The sequence below is a fragment of the Desmodus rotundus genome, chromosome 9 (assembly GCF_022682495.2).
Source record: "Desmodus rotundus isolate HL8 chromosome 9, HLdesRot8A.1, whole genome shotgun sequence".
NCBI lineage: Eukaryota > Metazoa > Chordata > Mammalia > Chiroptera > Phyllostomidae > Desmodus > Desmodus rotundus.
In genome coordinates, this window is record NC_071395.1 from 96,388,168 (window position 1) to 96,401,841 (window position 13,674).

The following is a 13,674-nucleotide window of genomic DNA, read 5'->3' on the forward strand; positions in this document are numbered from 1 at the left end:
ACTTAGCATACTGCTCTCCAGTTCCATCCATGCTGTCGTGAAGGTAGGAGTTCCTTCTTTCTGCTGCGTAGTATTCCATCTTGTAAATGTACCACAGTTTTTTGGTCCACTCATTCACTGATGGGCACTTAGTCTGTTTCCAGCACTTGGCTCTTGTAAATAGTGCTGCTATGAACATTGGGGTGCACAGGTTCTTTGAATTGGTGATTCAGGATTCTTGGTGTATAATGACAAGAATGGGATCACTGGATCAAAAGGTAGTTCCATTTTTAGTTTTCTGAGGACATTCCATACTGTTTTCCACAGTGGCTGTACCAGTCTGCATTGCCACCAACAGTGCACTAGGGCCTCCCTTTTCTCCACATCTTCGCCAGCACTTGTTTGTTGATTTATTAAAAATCGCCATTCTGACCGGTGTGAAGTGGATCTCATTATGGATTGAATTTGCATCTCTCTGCTGCCTAGTGACGTGGAGCATCCTTTCGCGCCCACGGCCCTCTGCCTGTCCTCAGCACGGGTTTCTTCCTGAGGGACGAAGTGTTCTAACACCGCCTGTGGTGACGCGCACACACAACTGCGAATATACCAGAAACCCCTGAACTATATACGCTTTAAATGGCTAAATGATATGCCCTGTGAATTATATCTCAATAAAGCTTTTTTCTTTAAAAAAGTAACAGGCCAAAAAGATCCCTAAGTTGAGAGTCTAAATGCAAAGCGGGCTTAAAATAAACCCAAGTGCCCGGCACAGTGTGCTCCCGGCTGCTTCCTCCGCCAGCCAGTCCGTGCGCCTCGATTCACCTGTGCCTGACCACTGGGCAAAGGGGAAACAGCGTTTGACGTTGCCAGTTGCAGAAATTAATTTAACTTCAGAGGGAACTAATTACAGATATAACCCAAGATGTTGCTCAGAGCTCTCTCGCCCCATCTATAGCTTAGTAGCCAGAGAGCGCGAGGGTTCAGGCTACACTTTGGCAGTCCCTCCAAACCTCTTTAAAATTGGAAGGAGCCTTCCTCTATATGGGGCTAGAATATAATTTCCACATAATTACCAGACAAAGTCAGGTTACAGCATTACCTCTGGTTAAAACAACAGCAACTCACCAACAGGTGAAGGTGATTTTGTAATGAAATGATCGGGCTGCTTCAGCAGGGAGCTCAGACCCCCATCCTCATCACTGAGCCCTCTGCCTGGCTCCCTCCTAGGCTAATTTTAAAAATACTACTTCCTCTCACCCTTGGGGGGAAAGTTGCAGCCGGAGAGGCTGACCCATCGTCCGCAGATTGCTATCAGGGAGTAATATCCTAGACTCTGCCCCGCAGGCTGGGGGCTGGGGAGGTAACAGAGAAAGGTGCGGAGATGGAGTGTTGCCTTGGAACGCACAGGAAATTAAGGATCATGACCCGCGCATCAAGTGATACTGAGTGAGATGGCTGGCGGCCCGGCCGTCAGCCCCATCGCAGGCCCCGAGCTGCTCTGCAGCCACAGGTAATTTGCCTATCATCCCATCCTTCTCGGAGCCCCCGGGCCCCAGTACTTGCCACAGATGAGTTGCACTCGCTCTGAAAAAGGCCCCACAGACTCTCCCCAGTGTTCAAATGATTGCCAATTCGCCGATGCAGTTAAAACCCATAATCTTTACAGCAGCAGTATTCAGCAACATTAAGAAAGGACACTTTATTTTTGCTCAATGGGCCAGCAAGCCATGCGTTTCTGCACACGGAAGAGGTGCCTCCGAAGCCCCAGCAAGGGAAAGGCAGCCAAGGCAGGTTCTTTAAAAACCTGTTTCTTAACTGAGGTGGGAAAGGAGGGCCAGGCAGGATGGCGGGCTGGTGTGTACTCAGTTCCTTCCACCTGTGTCTGTCACTCCAGCCACGGCAGCCCGATTCGCCCACCCAGGGTGGAATTCTTCTAAAGATGTAGAGGGTGACTCACGGTGAGGGGCAGGACCCTAGAAATGGTGACAGGGATGAGCTCGGGCCCTCTGGTTAGAGCACCAGTCAACATGATTCTGTCTTACAGAAACAATCCAAGTGAAAGAACAAGACATTTAAAATATCTGCTCTCTGTCCACGCGGTTTTGCGTCTTCAAGCCCCTCTGTGTACACTGAGACGCATCAATACTAAATACCCAGCCACAGTCGATCAGACGAGGTTAGGTCAAGTCTCTTAACACTTCTGGGCTTCACTTCTCCCCCCTGAAATATGGCCACGACCCTGGTCTGACTGAAGTAGAGACAGCAAATGTGAAGCTATTACTCCAAGAACACAGCCCTGTATCAGACACCAAGGAAAACCAAGCCCAGAGCCTGTGCCTCCTACACCAACCTTCCTGATAGTTTCTCCACTCCCAACCCTGAGCCCCTCCAGTGCCCAAGTCCAGGCTGAGAGGTGCCTGAGGCCCTTCTCACGGGCCCTGGTCAGGGAACTAAAGCCAGGCTGTGTGCAGGCCTCAGGGTTTATGAACACACAGCGATGGTGAGGAGCTCAGAGCACCCCTCCCTACTCCCCCAACTGCTCTTTCCCTAAACCATTTCTGGTTGCCTGGGGAGCAACTGCCAGAGAGATGCTTCCCACTCCAAAGTAAGTGTTTCAAAGTTTCTCAGAGCCTGAACTAAATACCCCCTTCTTTTCCTGCCATCCTGGAAGGCCTCTGTGTCCCCCACACGACATGAGGACACCTCAAGGGCTTGCTGAGAAGCCACGTCAGAAAGGTCTGGCACAGGAAAACCCAGCTTCGGGGGGCACCGCTGTATCCTGGAGAAGACTGCCCACAAGACGACTTCTGGGGCCCACCCCTCTGTAAACTGGACGCCACCTGCGAGATGAGGCACCTTGCCCTCAGCAACACCGAAATTGCTCCTCGAACGGGAGAGGTTAAAACACTGCTGGTAGGCAGGCTCTGAGGCCAAAACGTCCCATCCCCCAAGCCCTCCAGTTGATTTCATGAAAAGAGCGAAATGGCAGCCTTAACACTTAGCCTTGATTACCTCCATTAACATATTTTAGATGCACATGGCAATCAGTTCTTGATGAGCAAGTTTTACCTAATCCAGGGAGCTCAGCCAGGCTTCAGGTTCACTGACACTCCCACCGTGCAGAACCCCGCCTGCACCTTAGAATCACCTGGGGAGTCATTAAAACCTGATGCCAGGCCCCACCCTCGGGGAGTCTGATTTCATTGGTCCGTAGAGAGGTCCGGGCAGCAGTATTTTTTAAACATTCCCCCAGAAGATTCTAATGTGCAATCAGGGCTCTAGCTTCTGCCGTCCTGAGGGAGAAAAGGTGGGGGGATGGAGACCTCAATGAAGCAAAGATGCTTTTTCGTTATTATCACACTGAACATGAGAAGGAAAAAAGCCACAGAAGAGTGGAGGCGCCTGGGACTTGGACCCAAAGCGCTAGGATTCAGTCCCAGCTCAGCCACTTCCCTGGCTGTGTCATTTTAGGCGAGTGGTGTGAGGTGGGGGCAATGCCTATACGTCACAGAGCTGCTATAAGCATCACAAGAGATAAGTATGTAAAAGCACCTGGCACATAGTAGGTGCTCAAAAGATGTGCTGAATCCAAGAAGAGCAAAAATGATGATCAAGGGAGTAAGAAGATAAATGCAGAGGAGTGTGTCTGGTGGCAAGCCATACACAGGCATTTGTTGTCTCATCAAACCTGTTTTGAGGGCCTACTAGGTGCCAAGCACTGTGCTGGGCCCTGTGGATGTTAAGTGGAATAAGATCTGGTTTCTGTATCAAAGGTGCTTACAGTCAAGTAAAAAGCTGCTGTTGTAGTATGGTGGGGTTTGAGGGTACAGGGTGGGCATGACTTCAACGGGGGCTTAGAGGTCAGCAGGGGGCAGAGAGGAAAGGAAGTGGAGAAGAGCCTTCCAGGCAGAGGCTGCAGCATCAGCAGCAGTGGCTGAAGGGTTGCAAAGGGACCTGAAAGACTACAGCACGGGGGTCAATGGGATACAAGGAGGTGAGGGGCTGGGCAGGGAGGCCATGCCAGGGAGGCAAGGGAAACCTCCACAGGGTTTAAAAAGGGGAGCGACTCTTCAATCAGTCCATTAAAGAGGAAAGCAGGGCCCAGGGGGAGGTGGGAGGGGGTGGAATGGGTCACCCTAACCTCAGTGCTGGCAACGAAGCACAGGCAAGAGTGCCGTCAAAAGCATGAACCAGAACGAAGGTACCTAGACACCAATCCTAGTGACCAGTGTGTGGCCTGGTGTCAGCTCCATCAGAAGGTCCCTCTCTGCTCTGCCATTCTACTGTTCCAGAAACATCCATGGGGTGGGAGGGAAGGTGGGGGCAGGCTGGCAAGGCATAAGGAGAGATAAGCACATTGCATCCTTGGCGTGGTCGTCTTTGGAAACACTCAGCCATCTGTTAGGTCATAAATTTCATCTGTCAAAAAAAAAAAAGTCAAACCCCCACCCCACCCACAAGCATGGTCTGGCCCCCTGCCACAAGTAACTTCCTTTGAGGGAAAAAAGGGACCCAAAGAAGTGTTTGCAATGCAAGAGGGAAGCCAAGATAATCACGAGCGAGTCTCTCCACCTTTTATTAAATGTCTCACTTCTCAAGAGAGGGAAGGTGATTTTTCTAAACCCAAAAGGGCCTCGGAAGGCTGGAAATTCTGGAGATGAGAGGTCCAGGTTCCAACCCCAGCTCGGAAGCTGGGAGGAGAAAGAGGAAGAACTTAGCAATCTCAACTCTGTCACATGTATACTAGGTGACCCTGGCAAATGACTGAATGTCTCTGAACCTGAGCTTCTCCCTCTATACAATGGGATTAAAAGAGCTAACACATGACATGTGCCTAGCACAGAACTGGAATGACAGCCACACAGCATTCCCCTCTTCTTCCTCCTCACCACGTTCCCCTCCCCACCTGAGACTTCGCAGAGAGGTTTGGCTGTGAATGGGGATCAAACCTTCCCTGCCTACCCTGCAGACCAAACAACAGGAGGAAAAGCACTCGGAAAAGGCATGAAGCACACTCTGTAAATTTAATGACTAATTGTTATCAACTCTACTAATTACTATTGATTCTACTTCCCTCAGATTTCTTGGACACCACCCAGATTCAGCCCTCCGCTAGCCATGGTACTGGGCAACCACGGTATTTCAAGGGTTGAAGATGCTCCAGGAAAAAGGATGCTATCTCAGAGCAAAGCAGTGTTTTTTACCTACCTTAACCTAGGCAGCCCCTTACCCTACATAACAGATTGTTCCGAGTGAGAAAGGTTATTCTCTAAAGAAGATGAAGCTGTCCATGCCTCAGAGGTAGTGTATCTCTGCTCCTCCAATATCCTAAGATGTCTGTGCTCTCCTCATGCCAGTAATATATTTCTATAAACTGTCACATAAAAGAAAACTTTATTTTCCACAGGGATCAAATGAAACAACAGTCACAGAAAAAACGTCACCAATCAAACAGAACTCAGGCTGCCAGGAACTTGGCTAAATGTGTAATGTTACAGATGTTTTATAGCCACAATGTCTGTTCTATTTAAAACACTTGTGCTAGGCCACCAAACACGGAAAAGAGAGAGAGAAAAGATACGTTGCCAATGCCCCCAACCCAGCTAACTGGTCCGGGCTGGCTGTCCATGGAGGCAAACAGGTGACTGGGGACACGTAGCTATCGGCGTAAGCGTGGAGGGCTCGTTTTATAGTTCACTCTAGAGGGCTGTCAAATCAGCCGCACAGCCCAGCAAACGGCGCACCGTCTCTCCGAAGGGCACTTCTGCCTGCCAGACCAGGATCTTCTGTGGGGAAATCACCCTGCACCTGGCAAGTGCTTAATAAAGCCTAGTTCCCTTTCCTCAAGGAAGAAAAATATGCCCAGTTAAACCTCATTTGTCCAACCACAATCATTATTCCCTCCAGAAACAGGGGTTCAATGCCTGCAATGCACAAGGTACCCAGTGAGCGATTCAGCCCAATCAGCCGTAGTCTGGACGGCCCCCCCAGAGCGGAAGCCTCATCAGGGAGGGGCGTGATCAGCTCGCCACCCCCCAGAGTGGAAGCTTCATACAAGGAAGGACGTTTGCCTATTTTGTTCACCACTGTACTCCCAGCATCTAAAAGAACGCCTGGCACACAGTAGGCACTCAGTCAGTATGAGCTGAATGAGTGCGAGAATATTTCCTGCTCTGAATTATCCAGTTTGGGGATGATTCAAGGGCCCTGGGCACCCTCCTTGTCTCCTCTCCTTCCCCTGGGGTAATTCTGCACAGCCCGTGTTGCTAGGCTGGCGTAGGCAGGGAGAGGATAGAAGGCCTTGTTCCTGAGAAGAACAGCTGGCCGAAGTTCTGCTGGAGAGCCACAGAGCACACAGACACAGTGCTGTAAGCGGAAGGTCCTGTTGGGTGGAGCAGACGAACCTTCTCCTCCTACATGGACAAACACAGCTGGTAATTTGGTGGGGACATCTTTATATACAAAAAGGCCAACTGGTGACTCTTGGCAAGTAAGTACTTGAAAGGTCCAGTGAAATGGAGGGATGGGAACCCTCTGGCCATCACAGATTCCGTGACAACGCCCAGGGTCTGTATCACCTGCCCCTGATTAATTCCACTGGACATCAAACATTAATGACTACCTAGTCCCCACCAGGATGCAGGAGCCCAAACTAAGAGATTTAGTTCTCTAACCTTAAAGATCATACAAAGGCCTGGTGAAAATGCAAAATGGCAAAAGTATGCAAAATAGACAGAAGGAAATAGGATGAAGTCTGTCAGGACAGTCAGAGAAGGCTTCAAGGAGATGCCTAACTAGGGTTTTAAAGGATGAACAGGAGTTTTCCAGGAAGACAAGAAAGGGCAGGCAGAGTCATAATGGCATGAAATACCATTGTTTGTTTTAGGTACTACATCTGGCACAGCTGGAAACCAAGTAGAAAGGACGGTTTGATGGAAAATAAGGAAGGAGGCAAGGGTCAGACCCCAAAGAGTCTTGAAGACCATAACCAACAAGGCTGGACTTCATCCTTTAAACAAGGGGTAAACGATTTTAAGCAGAGAAAAAACATGACCAGCTTTGTGTTTTAGATAAGTCACTCTGTAGACAGTGTGTGACAGTTAGAAGCTTATCATAATAGTCCAAGATGAAGGGGGCACTGAACTAAAGCAAGGATCTTTTGCATGACAAAGCAGGAAAAGATTTAAGAGAGAGCAGGAGACAAAATGTTCCACACTGGTTAAATGGCCAGAAGCAGAGATGAGGGAGAGGAAGGAGTTTCGAATTTCCTGGGTGGCTGAATCAACGGCGTTGTCACCGACTGAGATAAGGAATGCAGGAGACACAGGTTTGAGGAGGAACCATAAATGTTCGGTATGGGCACACTAAAGGTGCGAGGCACCGTGTGTGCCTCTGTTCGGAAGCTCAGGAGAAAGATCAGGACAGATGACCCAGACTGAATTCACCAACGTCTAGGCAGCTACTAAAATCACGGGAGTGGGTGAGATGAGAGAGTAAAGTAACAGCAGAGACAAGGACAGGCTCAGGAGGAATCCCAACATCTCTTGGAAACCCAAAGTGACAGCCAAAATACCAGGAGAAAAGCCAGAAAAAACATTTACCAACTATGGCACATAGCCCCTTGTTCTATGCCCGTTCCCTTGAATTCAAGTAAGTTTGTGACTGCTTCAACCCATGCAGTACAGCAGAAGGGATGTTATGTGACTCCCCAGGCTGGGTCATAAAAAGCACTGGAGCTTCTATAGCTTGTTCTTTAGAATAATCATAATTGGAGCCCTGAACCACCAAGTAACAAGTCCAACTACCCCACGGCCGCCGTGTTGTAAGGAAGCCCAGCTCTGTGGACAGACCACATGTCGGAGTCCCATTCGTTGAGCCATCCCTGCCCAAGCACCAGGCCTATGAGTAGCCCTTTTGATGGCTGCAGTCCTTTGCCATCAAGTTACCATCAAGACTGCAAATCTTTCCAGCCGAGGCCCTAAACGTGGTGAAGCAGAAACCAGCTGCGTCTGCTCTGCCCAAATTCCTGACCCAGTGATTCCCTGAGCAGAATAAAGTGGTTGCTTTAAGCTGCTAAATTGGGGGGCAATTCATACAGAGCAGTGATAACCGTAACACTCAAGTTCGGGCATTTCCAATGGAAGGCAATGGTCAGCAGTGTCCAACAGCATAAAGATGGTTAGGAAGGGAAGGAGGAACCAGTTCTGACCAATCTTGGTACCTGCAAGACCAACATCTGTGTGCAGCTCATCGGCGAACTCCAAGCTGCCAACAAGCCACTGTCCCAGACTGGCCTAGGGTGCGCCAGGCCCTGGCAGTCTGTGGTTAGTTGTGAGTCTTCATTTGGGGGGAAAACCTTATCCTGCTGGCAACTGGCACTGAAGATGTTCCCATGAACATGGTAACTGCCCCGAGGCGTGCCGGTATTTGCTTACTGTGGTCAACTTGGCCCTTAGGAAAGTCAAAGTCTAAAAAAGTCAGGGTTTTTTTTTTTTGTCTTTTTCTGGAGAGAAATCATCTTTCTTCCCCAGGCAGTGACACCCAATACATCTAATGTAATTGTCACTGTAAATATCGGTAGTGCCGAGCCACTTTAGGACGGGCTAACAAATAATCTGTTTTAAAAACGCTTTCTTGCCCTTGGCCAAAGGTACCCCTCTCTTCCTGTGTGAAATCTGGATTTCTAACACTCAGGATACATCTGAAACTATGATCACCTTGTATAGTTGTCCTGCAAGCGGCATCTGCAGCTCGGGGCAGCTCACTTCCCGTCCGGCCATCCAGTCTCTGGGTCTCTAGACTTAATGGGAAGTGTGGCATTCCTGTCGCTGGCCACAAATCCTGTCCCTCTAAAGGGCTTCTTGGTCTTCCACTCTGTTCCTGTTACTCACAGGCCCTGGCTCCCCTAAACCTTCTCTGTGTGCCAAAGATGATCCAGTTCAAAGGAATGTGTTAAAACACAGGGACGGAGCCACCTGGGACCCTGCAGAGTACTCGCTGTGCACAGAGACCCAGAGATGAAATAAGATCCAGTGGTACAATTAGCCCAGACTTGATCTTATCAGACTTTATTTTTTTCTGCAAAATCTCATCAAAGATTTGGCTTAGTTTTAGCTGTCCCTTAATCAACACAATTTCTGAGCAGCTACTTGGAATGAAACCCTGTGGGAAGAGAAATGAAAAGTATTAACAGGGACCATTGTCCCAGGGGTCGGGCCAGGGGGGCTGAGAGTTTCATTGGGAAGACAGGACCTCTGCAGAGACATCAAGTTGTCAAGGTTTCGGCCTTCTTTACCAGGTTCCAAACCACCCCTGCAGTGTTGCCGGCTTCCCGTCTGTCCCTCCACACGCACACGCACGCTCCAGCCCCTCCGCGCAGACCAGCAAGTCTGCACTTCCACACCCCCAGGCGTCAGGAATAGCCTTCAACCTTTTGTGCCTATCACAAGTCTCCAAACCCTCCCCCTCAGTCCCAATGCCTCTGCGCAAATGTTGCCTTCACTAGACCTCCCCTGACCAGCCTGTTTAAAACCTGCAGCCCCACCCCACACCCCAGCACTCCTTGGACCTTCTCCCAGTTTACCTTCTTTTTCTTTTTTAAACAACTCTTATTTATTTATTTATTTTTAGAGAGAGGGGAAGGGAGGGAGAAAGAGAGAGAAATATCAATGTGTGGTTGCCTCTCACGTGGCCCCCACTGGGGACCTGGCCTGCAACCCAGGCATGTGCCCTGACTAGGAATCGAACCGACAACCCTTTGGTTTGCAGCCCGCACTCAATTCACTGAGCTACACCAGCCAGGGCCCAGTTTACCTTCTGACACGTTCTATGATGCACTTACTTTATTTATTGTCTACCTCCTGCCCACCAGGAAATAAGCCTCTGTGAGGCCAGGCATTTAGTCCATTTTATTTACAGATTATATTCCCTACATACCGGGGTCATACGTGACATTCAGTAATTATCTGCTGAATGAATGAATGAATGAATGAATGAACATGCTACAGCATTCCCGTCTCTCCTTTCAGTCACCAGCAACAACTCCTTTCTCTACATCTGCACAGGATGCGAACTGTTCCTGAGCAGCAGCGCTTGATTTCACTCTGCCTCCCATTATCACTGGGTATTTACCTGTTAGATTCAAGTTCCTTGCAGGAAGAGACCATGTTTATTCATCTCTGTATCCCCCAAAGCAGTGGCAGTGCTCAAGTATACAATCTACTGAATCTAACTTAAAAAGCAAATTGCATGGAAAATAGGCAAAGAACACGCAGCTAATATGACTATATACCCAAGTGACTGCCGTTTCCTTCCTCATTCCTTATGAGGCTCGTCGTGTGTGCAGAGCACAGTGCGAGGGCTTCTGAAAATATCAAGATAATTAAGATACACACGTACAATGTCCCCGTATGACAGCTACTGGCCACCTGTGGCTACTTAAACTTAAATTAATTGTCATTAACAATTCAGTTCCTTAGTCACACTAGCCCCATTTCAAATGCTTGTTCACCACACGCATGGGGACAGCATGACACACACATTTCCTTTGTCACAGGAAGTTCAGCTGGACAGCAGTGACATCGATAGTCCTCGCCCTCAACATCTTACGTTCTAGTGGGGCACATGGGACAGGAACAAGAAGGACCAGCAGGAACAATGTGTTAACCAGCCGTAGGGGAAGCAGCAAAGGGCTGGGGGCTAAAAGGCGGCAGGTGTCACTCCCTGCGGACAAAGAAGCAAGCATGAGAGGCCTCCAGGCCAGGGCAGGTATTTGAAAGGACCCTCTTAAGAATGGGTGGGATTTCTAGTCCAAAGAAAGGGAGGTGACTGCAGAACCTGCAGAACCCGGAGGGGTCAAGTCCCACACAGAGGGATTCGAGGGCACGCTCCCTGGAGCAGAGGTACCTGACGTGAGGCGGGAATTGCAGGCCGAGGACCATGGCAGCCGCCCTGGCAGCCGCGGGCAGGGTACATGAGCGGCATCAGGAGTGAGGGGAAGCAGAGAGAAAGCCACGAGGAACTAAATGAGAGGTCTTGGCGGATGATGGCAGCCTGACTAGAAATGAGTTCTAGACACGTGGCGGCAGCAGGGATGTGACCAGCAATCAATTAGCCTTGGGGTGACAGAATGCTCACAGTCAAAGTGTCCAGGGTGCGGACAAAAGCAGAATCTCACTTAGACCTTAAACAACTAGAAGGCAAAACCCATGTTCGCTTGGTGGGGGGCTCATGGACTAACGGCCCAAGCCACCATGTTTTACCCACTCCACAATGACTAATCCCGCGTCAGTCAGCCTGGTGCGTGTCGTGCTCCTCAGCTCTCTTCCACTTTGCTCTCACTGTTAGGGGGCCACAAAGATGGGGGTCTTCCAAGGGGCTGCCCGGCTGGCCAGCACCGCTCCTAAAGGGAAGAATTCATGGCTCTGCCTCAGGAGCTGCCGCTTTGAAACCCAGGGTGCGTGCTCTGCTCAGGTTCAGCAGGCCGGCCTTCCTCGTCCCTCCCCGGCCACCCACTGTGGGCTGGAGACTTATTTATGCACACTCTGGGGGCTCAGCATGGAACATTTCCAGACATAGAAGGAAGTCTTAACCAGGTGCTTAAGATGCAGGGCACAATCTGGTTAATGCTATTGTAGGACTGGCTCCACAAACGCTGGTGCATTTTGGCCAAACAGCTAATAGTAAAAGCAGGGGGAGGGGCCAAGTGGGAAAAGTCAACCTGGCCTTTACCTGGGACTGTCCTCCTCCCCACCCCCGCAACACAGGCACCTTTGTGACAACTTGCTCCTATCTCCAATTAGCCTATTTTCAGCAGCCAATACCCAACATGCTGGGCCCTCCATTCAAGAGCCTTTTATCTAGCATGCACATACTTTACAGAAAAGAAAAAGACAAAAAAAGGAAAGGAATTCTGAAGTGGCCAGGCCAAAAAACGAAGAGGATTGAGGGTGCTGTATTCCAGAACAAAGAAATTCTGAAACCCCCCTGAAAGGACCCTGCCTGCCTCTTCCTATGAAGCAATCAAGAACTGACAGAGCTGCACACGCAGCCGCCGAGGAGTGTCACAGGCAGAGGGCCACGCCAGGGGCCACGCTCTGTCCCCCAGCGTCCAGCCTCCCCCTTATCGCCAGCCTGCAGGACGGAGCGGGGCCTCTGCCTGTTTAAAGGGGGGGTGGTGGGGAGGGGTGAAAGGAGGGAGAAACCAGTCCGAGAAACAACTTCCTGACAGGCCGACAGCTGACATTCTTAAGTGAATACAGGATGTGCCAAGAAATTATCAGGCCTGGCTTTTCTCTCTCTGATAGATGACCAAAGAGAGAAAGAAAGGGAAAAAAAGAGACAGAAAATGGAAAAATAACCATGGCCATACGCATCTCAGAAGTCACAACTTTTATTGAACTTTGCCACGTAACAGCAACAGTCACACTGAATAAAGACGCCTTTCTGGAACTGGACGTCTCTCCCAGGCCAGGAGGGGCAGCAGGGAAAACTGCACTTTGAGACAGGGAAGGGCTCGGGGAAAGCGGAATTAGCGATAGAGATGGGTGGTGGGTTTTCTCCATTGTTTTCAAAACACAGCATCTAGGCACTCCAAGGGGTGGGGCGAACAGACCGCAAAGGCAGCCGAGAAAAGACATGTGAGCGAGGATCTTGGTTCTTGTCCTCGAGGGGGGGGGTGTGTATCTATGAGGAGATCCAGAGTGAAATAAGTACTTGGGACGGGGGTGCAGAAAATGGAGAATGAGTGAAAGCCAGATGGAGCGTCCATGGCTGGGCCCCATCAGAGGAAAGTCAGGCTGTGGGCCAGCAGGACATCAAGGCGACACTGAGTACATGAGATCAGCCCAGGTGACACTGTGGTCCTGTGAGTAGAAGATGCAGCTCTACTCATTTTACCATCTCACTTGCTCCAAGTTCACTGCAGAGTGAAGGAAAGGGGCTTTCGGTTTGGGGTAAGTCCTTCCTTCCTCAGGGCAGGCTGGCTTACTCCAGAACCTTCTTTCCAAGTGACCCCCACTCAGAGCCTGACACGCTGACACTCCTAAATTTGATAAACCCAATAAGAAACTAGGGGGGGAACTAAGGAAGGTGTTCCTCCAATGCCACAGTCAGTGAGATGTGAAGAGTGGCAGGATGCAAAGTCTCTACCTAGTCCGAGCCTCTTCTCTGCCCTGTTCATCTAAACAGATTAGCTTTGTAGGTTTTGTAAATGACCAGCAGCAGGAAAATACATGAATGTATTTCTTTCCAAATTCTGCCATTTCCAGAACGCAGACAGAAAGGTCTGAGGTCAAACACACTTGAAGCACTTGTAGTTAGAGGGCTTCTTCCACAGGGCAGGTCGCCACCCAGATGAATGGGCCTACGGCTCTGAGCACAGTCGGCTCTCCACGGACACTTGCTGGACAGAACTGTACGGGCGCCCTGATCACCGGGCCACAGCCCCCGAGTCCCTGCCCTTTGGCCAACGCAGAATTCCACCCGAGGAGCCAGCCACCATGACGCCACAACAGGAGAGGGTGATGACGCAACAGTGCGGGAGCACTTCTGAGCAAACGCCATGGAGAACTGGATGCCCGAGTCAAGTCAGAGTTAAAAATTACCAGACTGATACCTGAGGTCAGGCTTGGGTTACTCCTTCCTTTTCTCTCCCCGGCACTTTAAAAAAAAGGCACGTAGGGGTCAAAATGGCAC

At 50.0% G+C, this 13,674-nt stretch overlaps 1 protein-coding gene across 12 annotated transcripts in view; it reads right to left on the reverse strand.

Annotated features, from left to right (window-relative positions):
• MSI2 (musashi RNA binding protein 2) overlaps positions 1 to 13,674 on the reverse strand; it is a 375,584-nt gene that overhangs the window by 254,283 nt on the left and 107,627 nt on the right. The window lies entirely within an intron of this gene.